Source organism: Miscanthus floridulus, chromosome 18 (genome assembly GCF_019320115.1).
Source record: "Miscanthus floridulus cultivar M001 chromosome 18, ASM1932011v1, whole genome shotgun sequence".
Classification (NCBI taxonomy): Eukaryota; Viridiplantae; Streptophyta; class Magnoliopsida; order Poales; family Poaceae; genus Miscanthus; species Miscanthus floridulus.
Genome location: NC_089597.1, coordinates 43,956,131 through 43,967,326, shown reverse-complemented (window position 1 = coordinate 43,967,326; position 11,196 = coordinate 43,956,131). Strand labels below are relative to the sequence as shown.

General features: G+C 45.2%; 1 pseudogene; it reads left to right on the top strand.

Moving 5' to 3' along the window:
- The first annotated feature begins 2,292 nt into the window (after positions 1-2,292).
- On the top strand, positions 2,293-9,938 carry LOC136523723 (putative xyloglucan endotransglucosylase/hydrolase protein 1; annotated as a pseudogene).
- The last annotated feature ends 1,258 nt before the right edge of the window (positions 9,939-11,196 follow it).

The following is an 11,196-nucleotide window of genomic DNA, read 5'->3' as shown; positions in this document are numbered from 1 at the left end:
TCAAACTACCATCAAAGAGAGATACTGCCTAACAAAGGACTATACAAAGAGAAAACCAAAGACAGCATCAAGATGCAGTCACCATCGCGCCAAGCCTTCCTTCAACTTCACCACCCAGATTTCCTTCTTGGCTCCATCCTTTTCCGCCAGCTTGATCGGTTAGATTGATCTCAAATCCTAAACTGGGCCCAACGGCCCAGTTGGGCCTTTGATCCGCGCCCTGATCGGGGGCACTCACCCCACTATGGTTGGAGGCCCCCTGTCACACTACGCAATAAATAGAGGTGGGGGCCGATGGCTCAAGTCACGAGGTTCGCCTGAGCCGAGCTCCCCACTGACACCTAAACCCTAATCCGATCAGAGAGGGGCACAGCCAGTGACGGGAAGCCACTAGCCGCGCCGCCCGCTCCATCGATGTCGATATCTTCATCGCCCTCTTCACCGACCGTCACTGCCCGTGTGCAGACTACACCGACGAACGTGATGGCGTCCTCTGAACCCTCCCCCTCTGTGGTGTCAGGTTCGGTAGCCCTTGTCCATTCTCTCTGTGTCCATGTCTCTCTGTCTAGAATGTGTCCTAGGTTTTGGTACATCCAATAGCGAATAGTCCCTCTGATCGAAACCTAGATCGAACCTATGGACTCTATAGTGTATCGGAACCGTTTTGCTAGGTGTAGATCACGGCAGGGTCTAGAATCATACTAGAAAAGAAAAGAATCGAATTAGATCCCTTCGAATCTGAGCAGACTAGGGTTTTCCCTAACCCTAGCCCTAACTGGGTGAAAGAAAGAAGAGAAGGAGGGCTCGGCTTCAAGTCTAAACCGATCCCTAAACACGCAATCAACTGGGGAAGAAGAACAGTGCCCATTCCAAAACCCTAACCAAACCATAATTTCGACCCTAATCCCGTCCCCAACCCTAAATCGAATAGATCTAAGAAAAGAAGAAAGGAAAATTAAAGAAAAAGAAAAGGAGAAGGGGAAGAGATCTACCTCGCCGTCGCACCGTGTTGTCGCCTCATCGGCACGCGGGCGGGTTCTCGAGCAAAGGGCGCCATGACCAGGCCGCTCGACGGTGGCGCGCTCACTCGCTGGGGAGTGCTCGCGCCGGCGAGAGGGCCAGCGATGGTGCCATCATCGTCTTCGTGCCATCGCAGGACCAAGACAGAGGAGGTGGAGAAGAGATCAGGGTTAGATCTAGGGTTTTGGAGGAGAAAAGGGCGCCGCCACTAGTCCGCTCGACGGCGACGCGCTCACCCACGTGGGGAGCGTGCGCACCGGCGATGGGACTGGCAACGGCACCAAGGTCGCTTGCGCTCATCGCTCGGTTGATGCTGCCAGCGCTGAGGAAGAAGAGCGGCTGAGAGAGAGAAAGAGAGGAGTCGAATGAGCTAGGGTTTCGGGTTGAACGGCCGCGGTGGCATTTTTGTTCGCGCGATAATACCACTCGGCCGTCGGATCGGCGTGGATGGCTCAGATCGAGCGGGCTGTTTCGTGGCCCAGGCGGGCGAGCACACCGCGTGGCTTTGCTGGCCCAGGCCCAGGTTGCGGCCTGGGTGTGGGCAACGCGCGCGCAGAGAAGTGCGCCGGGCCAAAGGAACATTGTGAATTTGAGTCATTTTTTTGTTTTTCTTTTTCCAGTAAAAGTTTTATTTCCTAACAAATGGATAAATGGCTTAAAGAAAATTAAGAAAAGAGAATTTTCCTGTTGGTAAAATTCATTTTCCGCTGCGTATTTAAAGTTGTTATTTTCATTATTAAATTCAAACCAACAGGAGAATTTAATTTTGAAAAATGGATATATTTTTAGTTTATTATAATATTGTTATTATTCTGACCAACGTTGATTAATGGCAATATTATGATGAGTTTTGTCATGCATTAATTCTATTTCTGCCCAACAGGTGATGTAGAATTAGTGTAGGGGACAATTATATGTTTCAATTTTGACCAACGTTGGAACTAAGGCATGCAATTGTTATTATTATATTTATGTTCTCACTCTATATGAATTGTGTTTTCAGGCGGATACAACTTGATGGGTTGTATCAAAGAGATCCCCACTCTCAAAGGTGATAACTACATGGAGTGGAAGAAAAAGATTGACCTAACCTTCATCTTGGCTGAGGTGGACTAGGTAGTCACCTCACCGTGTCCCACTGAGCCTATGGCACCGGTGAGGAAGACAAACGAGGCTGATGCCGCTTGGGCAACCAGAGAAAGGGATTTTGCATCCCAAAAGATGTCCTATGACCTTGAGCATAGAAAGTGAGTCACTACCAACAAGAAATGTATGGCTGTAATAAAGAACACGATTGAGCCTGCAATTGTGGGCTCAATTCCAGAGTATGACACCGTCACAGAGTACCTCGATAGAATAAAGAGTCACTTCACTGGCTCTTCAAAGACATGCTACCCAGCTGATAAAGCAGCTGGTGACAAAGAGGTACTCTGGTAATGGTGGCATAAGAGAGCATATACTAAGGATGAGCAATTTGACATCCAAGCTAAAACCAATGGATCTGACTCTCAAGAAAGAGTTCCTTATCCATCTAATTTTTGCTTCTTTGTCAAAGAAATTTTACACTTTTGTTGTCAATTACAATATACAGCCCGAGAAGTGGGACTTAGAGAGGCTCATGGCTATGTGTGTGCAAGAGGAGGAGAGAATGAAAGCTACCAATGATGGCACTATCAATTATCTGAAAGACAACAAGACAAAGAATACTAATGCTAACTCCTCAAAGCCAAAGGGAAAGGGTCCCATGCTGCATCAGCCTCAGCAGAACAAGTTCAAAGTAGAGAAAGACTAGTGTCTTTATTGTAAGAAGACGGGACATTATAAGAAAGATTGTCTTGATTACTTAAAGATGATCATGGCAAAGAAATGTGAGAACATTATTACGTTCATAAATGAATCTCTGTATGTACAGTATTTGAAATCTACTTGGTGGATTGACTCAGGTGCAACTGTTCATGTTGCTAATTCTTTACAGGGATTCTGTTCGACAAGGACTGTAGAAGCCGTTGGCGATCTTTCTCTAGAGCTTGCTGATGGCTTCACACTTTTACTTAGAGATGTTCTTTATGTTCCCTCTTTACAAAGAAACTTGATTGGTGTTTCATGCTTGGACAATGATGGATATGATTGCCATTTTGGAAATGGCAAATGTAAGATAACATTTAATAATGCATGTGTTGGTATTGCTATCTTACAAAATGAGCTTTATTTGTTATCACTACGTGATGAAGTGAATGTTGTATGCGATGATGGGAACGTTGCGTGCGACAATGAGAATGTATCCTCGCCTACGGATGTAAATAGAAAATGAAAGAGAGCTCACGATGCGTTGTCGAAATTATGGCACTGTCGTTTAGACCATATTTCGAGGGAGAGAATAGAAAGACTAGTTAAGAATGATATTCTTCCTCCATTAGAGTTCTTAGATTTAGAATAATGCAGAGAATGCATAAAAGGAAAATATGTAAAGAAAATTAAGAAAGATATCAAACAAAGCGTAGGAATTTTATAGATTATTCACACAGACATCTATGGCCCGTTTCCTATAAAGAGTGTGGATGGTTATGATTCGTTCATAACATTCATAGATGATTACTCCCGTTATGGCTATATTTATCCAATCAAAGAAAGAACAGAAGCATTGGATAAATTTAAGATATTTAAGGCAGAAGTTAAAAAACCAACACAATTTAAAGATTAAGATACTTAGGTCTGACCGTGGAGGGAGTACTACGGTCGGCATACCCCATATGGCCAAGTTCCTATACCCTTTGCAAGGTTCTTATAGGAGAATGGCATAGTAGCCCAGTATTTTATACCGGGCGAACCTCAGCAGAATGGAGTAGCTAAAAGATGCAATCATACCCTGATGGATATGGTGCGCAGTATGATAAGTTACTCCACCTTACCATTGAGCCTATGGATGGAAGCGTTAAAACCGCCATTCATATTCTCAATAGAGTACCAAGTAAGTCGGTGTCCAAAACACCATATAAGTTGTGGACAAGAAGAGTACCCTCACTAAACCACTTACGTGTGGGGGAGTCCTGCTGAGGCTAAAGTATTTAACCCAAACATTGGAAAGCTAGATCCCAAAACAGTAAGTTGCCATTTCATTGGCTACCTAGAAAAGTCAAAAGGTTTTTGTTTCTACTGTCCAGACAGACATACAAAGTTTGTGAAAATGAGACACGTTGTCTTCCTAGAGGATGAAATGATGAGGGGGGGCATGATAGCTCAAGAAATTGACCTTGAAGAGAAGCGGGTGTATGCACCCACTCTAATGATTCATGAGCCATTTTTCTCACTACCTGCTATCGCTGCACCAACAGTGCAAGATACTGTGGTGCCAGCACCTGTTGTTATTCCGCCTGTGGCAACAATGAATGAAGATGAGGAGCCTGTTCTTTAGGATCCTGTAGAACCTATTGCCACACATGAGGGGGAGCAACAACAGCCTCAAATAGAAGATGTGCCAAATGTGGAGGCCCCTAGAAGGTCTAAAAGAGTTAGAAAATCAGTTATTCTTGTTGACTATGAAGTATACAACACTGAGGAATTTCAAATGGAGGATGATCCCACCTCATTTGAAGAAGCCATGAGAAGTGATCATTCATCAAAGTGGCTTGAGGCCATGGAAGATGAATGAAATCTATAAATACCAATAAAGTTTGGGACTTAAAAATAATTCCTAAAGGAGCCAAAATAGTAGGATGTAAATGGGTCTACAAAACAAAACTTGACTCTCAATGGAATATAGAGAGATATAAAGCACGACTTGTGACAAAAGGCTTTACGTAAAGAGAAGGGATTGATTACACTGAGACCTTTTCTCCAGTCTCATGTAAGGATTCCTTCAGAATCATAATGGCATTAGTGGCACATTATGATTTAGAATTACATCATATGGATGTAAAGACGACATTTCTCAACGGGAACTTGGAAGAAAATGTGTACATAGCACAACTGAAAGGTTTTGTCATGGAAGGAAAAGAACGAATGGGATGCCGCCTAAAGAAATCCATTTATGGATTAAAACAAGCTTCAAGATAGTGGTACTTGAAGTTTGATCAGACAATAAGAAATTTTGGGTTTAAAGAGAATATTGAGGACAATTGTGTCTATGTAAAGTTTAAGAATGGGAAGTTTATGTTCCTTGTCCTGTATGTGGACGATATCTTACTTGCTAGTACTGATGTCAGTCTACTACTGGAGACAAAGAAGTTTTTGTCCTCAAAATTTGATATGAAAGATCTTAGTGAAGCCTCATTCATTCTAGGGATCGAGATTCATCGAGATAGAAGTAAAGGGGTATTAGGACTGTCACAAAAGACATACATAAAAAGAATCTTAAAGAAATTAAGTATGCACAAATATAGTCCCTCGCCTGCTTCTATAGTCAAGGGCGATAGATATGGGGATTTTCAATACCCTAGGAACCAATATGAGATCGATCAAATAAAAGCGGTTCCATATGCTTCAGCTATCGGAAGCTTGCAATATGCTCAAGTATGTACGCGCCCTGACTTGACGTTTGTTACCGGGTTATTTGGCAGATTCCAGAGCAATCCTGGAGCAGAACACTAGAAATTAGTAAAGAAAGTCTTGCGTTATTTGTAAGGAACGAAAGGCCTCATGATGACGTGTAGAAGATCTGATTCACTCCATATAGTGGGATATTCAGATTCTGATTATGCGGGAGATGATAGAAAATCCACGTCTGGATATGTATTCACTCTCGTAGGGGGGGGGGGCTATTTCATGGAAAAGCTCAAAGCAAACCGTCACTACATCGTCCACAATGTATGCCGAGTTTGTAGCGTGTTATGAGGCAACGGGGCAGGTGAACTGGCTAAAGAAGTTCATACTCGGTTTGAAGGTGGTTGACGACATCTATAGACCACTTAAGTTATACTACAATAATAATCCGACAGTACAGTATGTTCACAACAATAAGTCAAGTGGTGCTGCCAAACACATTGACATAAAGTATTATGTTATGAAAGATAAAGTCCGGGATCATGTCATAAGTCTTGAGCATATAAGTACCGAAAAGATGCTCACGGATCCGCTTACAAAAGGCTTACCACCCAACATGTTCAGAGAACATGTAGCCGGCATGGGTTTAAGGGAAAGCCTATAATTCCTAGATAAAAGAAGGCCTAAAGATAAATATCTATTTTAGAATAGAGTGGTATGTTATAGCTGTTAAATCTATCGACAATTGACCGTGACGATGAAACATGCTCTATGCGCTAATCTATAATGGAATGAACAAAAGTAAATGATATGAAATTGAAAGATGGTAGGAGATCAAGGGAGAGATTGTTAGATTGATCTCTAATCCCAAACTAGGTCCAACGGCCCAGTTGGGCCTTTGATCCGCGCCCTGATCGGGGGCATCCAGCCCACTATGGCTAGAGGGCCCCTGTCACACTGCGCAATAAATAGAGGTTGGGACCAGCGGCTCAAGTCACGAGGTTCGCTTGAGCCGAGCTCGCCATCGACACCTAAACCCTAATCCAATCAGAGAGGGGCGCGGCCAGTGACGGGAAGCCACCAGCCGCGCCGTCCGCTCCATCGACATCGACGTCTTCATCGCCCTCTTCACCGACCGTCGCTGCCCGTGCGCAGACTACACTGACGAACGTGACGGCGTCCTCTGAACCCTCCCCCTCTGCGGTGTCAGGTTCGACAGCTCTTGTCCATTCTCTCTGTGTCCATGTCTCTCTGTCTAGAACGTGTCCTAGGTTTTGGTTCATCTAATAGCGAATAGTCCCTCTGATCGACACCTAGATCGAACCTATGGACTCTACATGATCCACTGCTTCAAAAAGCTAATCATTTTGTAAGCCACTTGTTAAGGTGATTTAATCACAATGTTAGAAAACACTAAATCGTTCCTAGTCTTCCACAGCGACCACCCCACTGCCGCCGTTACCCAGCAAAGTAAACTGCTATTATCCCCTCCACTATTAGTGAGAAGATCATGAAAGCTTTTGATAGAAGAGGGAGAGCGCTCCCAACCTAGACTATCCCTGACCCAGCACCAAGTTGCCACTGCAATTGGACACTGAAACAACAAATGGTCTTCAAACTCCTCTCTTAGGCTGAATTTACAAACATTAGAACCATACCAATTTCTTCTCCTTAACTGCTGAGTTGTCTGGATCCTATCATGCCAAGCCATCCAAAGGAAGATTTGCACTTTGAAAGGAATTTTGGCATTTCAAATCTCCATCATCCTGACATCAATGACACCCCCCCCCCCCCCCCCCCCCCAAATGTGATGAGCCTATACAAGCTCCTTGTGGAAATTTTACCTGAAGGTTCAAGGTTCCAAGTGACTCCATCATCCTCCTCTGTCATGTTAACTCTCTCCAATTTTGCCATGAGCTCCCTCCATTCATTCATCTCTGTCACCCCAAAGCATCTTCTATAACTGAAGTTCCAACCACTTTCTCCAGCAAGCTGTACTGATATATCTTGATCATGACAAATCTTATAAATCTTTGGGAACGCCTGCTGCTTACTGAATCGCTTCATTCGACGAAACCGTCGTCTGCCTTGTGCGCTTGGATATCTGGAGAAACCTACAAGAACCACTACGAGTAAACATCGAAGTATGCATGTTTGGTTGTGGTTGGTGATGAGTGGTGACACCATATATAGAGTTGGCGTACGTGGACTTGACTGTTCCTTGCAAAGCTGATGAGGCAGCTCCGGAAACTCCTGTCGTTGCGGCCATTTTCTGAAAGTTCATGTCGTTGCTGTCACACGGCTCTGACTCGTGCCCATTTATTTATATTTATATTTAGTTCAACCCGGAAACGTTTCGAGAGGATATAGGCACTATGGAACTATATCTGATTGATCCGCCCGGGAAAAAAGAAACCCATATGTGCCATTTTGTCCTCGCTAGAATCCCTTGATTAGTCAAAGATATATATGTATGCCGCTCACAAGTGTGAAATCCATGAAAGTTTTAGTTCGATTACTAATTGAGATTCGCAGTGTTGTACCACGGCAGGGCCAGTGCCGAAGGCACTGGAGGCGCTATTTCCACTAGTTGATATAGTGAGCTATTCGATGTAGCTGATCACATCTAATGCAGTGCAGAAAGGGCAGTGCGGACTGCTAGGTACGCGTCGTGAATAAGAAAACCACCAGGAAGTAGTCCATGAACGCCTTGTACTAGACCACCGATCACTTGGAACAGGAGCGTAAAGAAGCGAGCAGTCACGCACAAGCACTCTCCAAAAACCTGATCGCCCGTCTACCCGTGCAGATACTCAAGCGAGCAGAATTTTGGAGGCATGCTCTTCCGGTAGCCCGTGCGTGCAGGAAGCCGGAACGGAGATGACACAGAGCAGCGCATGCAATAGCGAAATGGTGAGACGTGGTTATGTGTCATCTACTCATCTGCCCACCGACAGGGAGGAGGACGCCGCCTTTTGTAGCCTTTCCTGGAGCACCAAGAGGACAGGCGTAATGGTTGATATAATGTCCATGAAGACCATGTGTGTTACTAGTAACTGACAAATCAATTGTCCGTTACTAGTAACCCACTAATTAACCACTAACCCACCTTAAAACATCTCACTTATGGTAACTAATGCATCATAAGTTTTACCCTAGCATTAATCCCAGCAGCTATAAAACGGAGAGACCAGTGAGGTGAACCCTCGCAACTGGGCTTGGGGGTGTGCGAGAGAAAGCAAGTTAGAAGCGCTAGCTTAGGTCTCTCTTGCATTGGGTCTGCTCTTGCGATGGCTTCGGAGGTGCGCGCATGGCTTCTCCTCCTCGTCGTCCTCCTAACCGGGGGTGCTAGCTTGGTGCCGGCAGCAGAGGCAGCGCCGGCGCCGCCGCTCAACGTCAACTATGTGAAGGACTGGGGGCGCCTGGTCGGCCACGTACGGGACTGAGGTTGATCTCATCTTGGATCAGAGCACCGGTACGTACCTGCATGCATGGTTGCTTCTTAGTTATTAGTTCTGGCCAAACAACGACACACGTACTGCATGCACGCAAGAGACGACGAGGAGAGTGACGCTCTCGTGAATCGTGAATTCGTGATGATATCATTTCGGTGATCGTGCAGCGGCTCGTGGTGGTGGGTTCAAGTCCAAGGCCACGTACGGGTCAGGGTTCTTCCACTCGAGGATGAAGCTGCCGTCCGGCTACACGGCCGGCGTCGTCACAACCTTCTATGTGAGATCGAAACTAATCTTGGATCAGGGTTCTTGTTGTAGCTTATTTCGCAGCCAGAAGACGGCACCCGTGACGAGGTGGACTTCGAGTTCCTGGGCGACAAGGCCGGCGTGCCCATCACCCTCGAAACCAACTTCTTCGTCAACGGCCACGGCCAGAGGGAGCAGCGGCTGCACCTCTGGTTCGACCCTTCCGCGGACTTCCATGACTACAAGATCCTCTGGAAAACCTACCAGCTCGTGTAAGCCCCAGACGGCTCGGCGTACGTAGAATGAAGCTAGGCACATTTTTCATGTCAGCAATGCAATGCAATCCACATGACAGGATGTTCGTCGAAGAGACGCCGATCCGGGTGATGCGCAACCTGAGGAGCACGGTGCCGGGGTACGAGTTCCCAACGAAGCTGATGCTGATTCGCGTGAGCATCTGGGACGGCTCCTCCTGGGCCACGGACGGCGGGCGAACTAAGGTGGACTGGTCCAAGGCACCGTTCACGGCTGGGTACCAGGGGTTCGACGTCAACGGCTGCGCCACCGGCAGCGGGACGTCGTGTGACTCGCCGGGCCTGTGGTGGAACGGTGGCGGATACCGGCCGGGACCTCACCCCGCAGCAGCGGGCGGCCTACGAGGGCGTCAAGAAGAGGTACATGATCTCCGACTACTGCGCCAACAAGAAAGGCCGCAAGATCGAGTGCAGCTATGCTTGATGGGCTGGCTAGGTGCATGTGCTGGTACGGTGGATAGAATCATCGGTTTATGTGAATAATATATACGTATATACTCTAGCTTGCTGTGTGATAGTTTGTTGGAACAATAATAGTAAAGGGCCGGTATGTTATTGTGAGTGTTTCAGGCATTATTGTTTGATTTGTTCTAAAAAAAAGTAATTCTGGCTTTGTCAAGTTATGCCATGTCGTTCATGCTTAAATATATCGTTTCATTTAGGACCTAAGATTTTCTTTAAAGATAATAATGGAAGGTAACACAAGGGCGGAGCTAGACCAAATTCAAGGGGGATGCACTTGCCTTGTGGATATGTATATTTTTATTGTAAGGGTGCGAATATGGTGAAAATTTAGCCATAACCCACAAGTCACTACATAGATCAGTCCCAGGCGTAACATCCCGCTTCATCTTCAAATGAGAGGAATCAGATCACCTAATTATAGTTTAACACCGCAATATGAATGTAATAAGGAGTTTATACTTATGCATCATGTTCTTCCAAAGAACAACTTCGATACACTTTGTGAAATAATTTGAAGCCACCAACACGGAGCAATCTCCTTTGAAAGGAGGATGAACCTGCCTAATGAAGTCCAATCCCCATCCTTGAAATGTCCATGGTTTGATGATAGCATACATCATTCCAGCAGGCACCGACTGCACATTGTCAAATAACCATTGACACTTTCCACACCCTCGGCTATCATATTAAGCCAATACAAATGAGTCCATAGTAGAAACCACTTCATCGACAGCCGATTGATTCATACTACAAATGCCTTCGTGTACCTCTCCCTAGTCACTAAAGCTTGAATCCAAGCACTTCGGCAATAAGTCTTTGACGGTTCATTGATACAACTCATCATTGACCAACATGTACTTAAATGCTATCCACCAAACAGTTTTATCAATTTTAGCACTTGGATCGTATACATAAGCAATAATGGAAGCTCTCAAATCACTTACTTTGATATCAATAATGGAAGCTCTCAAATCACTTACAAGAAGTTTTATCAACAAAACTAGCTAGAATGGTTTCTAAAATTGCCCAAGACACTTTGGCACTGTCGACCATAGAATCTGGACAATTTCTCGAGTCTGGCTGACCGTTTTTTTCCTAGAATCCCTTCAGCAGCATGTTATTGCATCGACTCTTCTATAATATGAAAATGTCGCTCCGCGACATGGTAGCCTAACACTTTTGCTAAAATATTGGTATTCTCATGCCTAAGAATATAA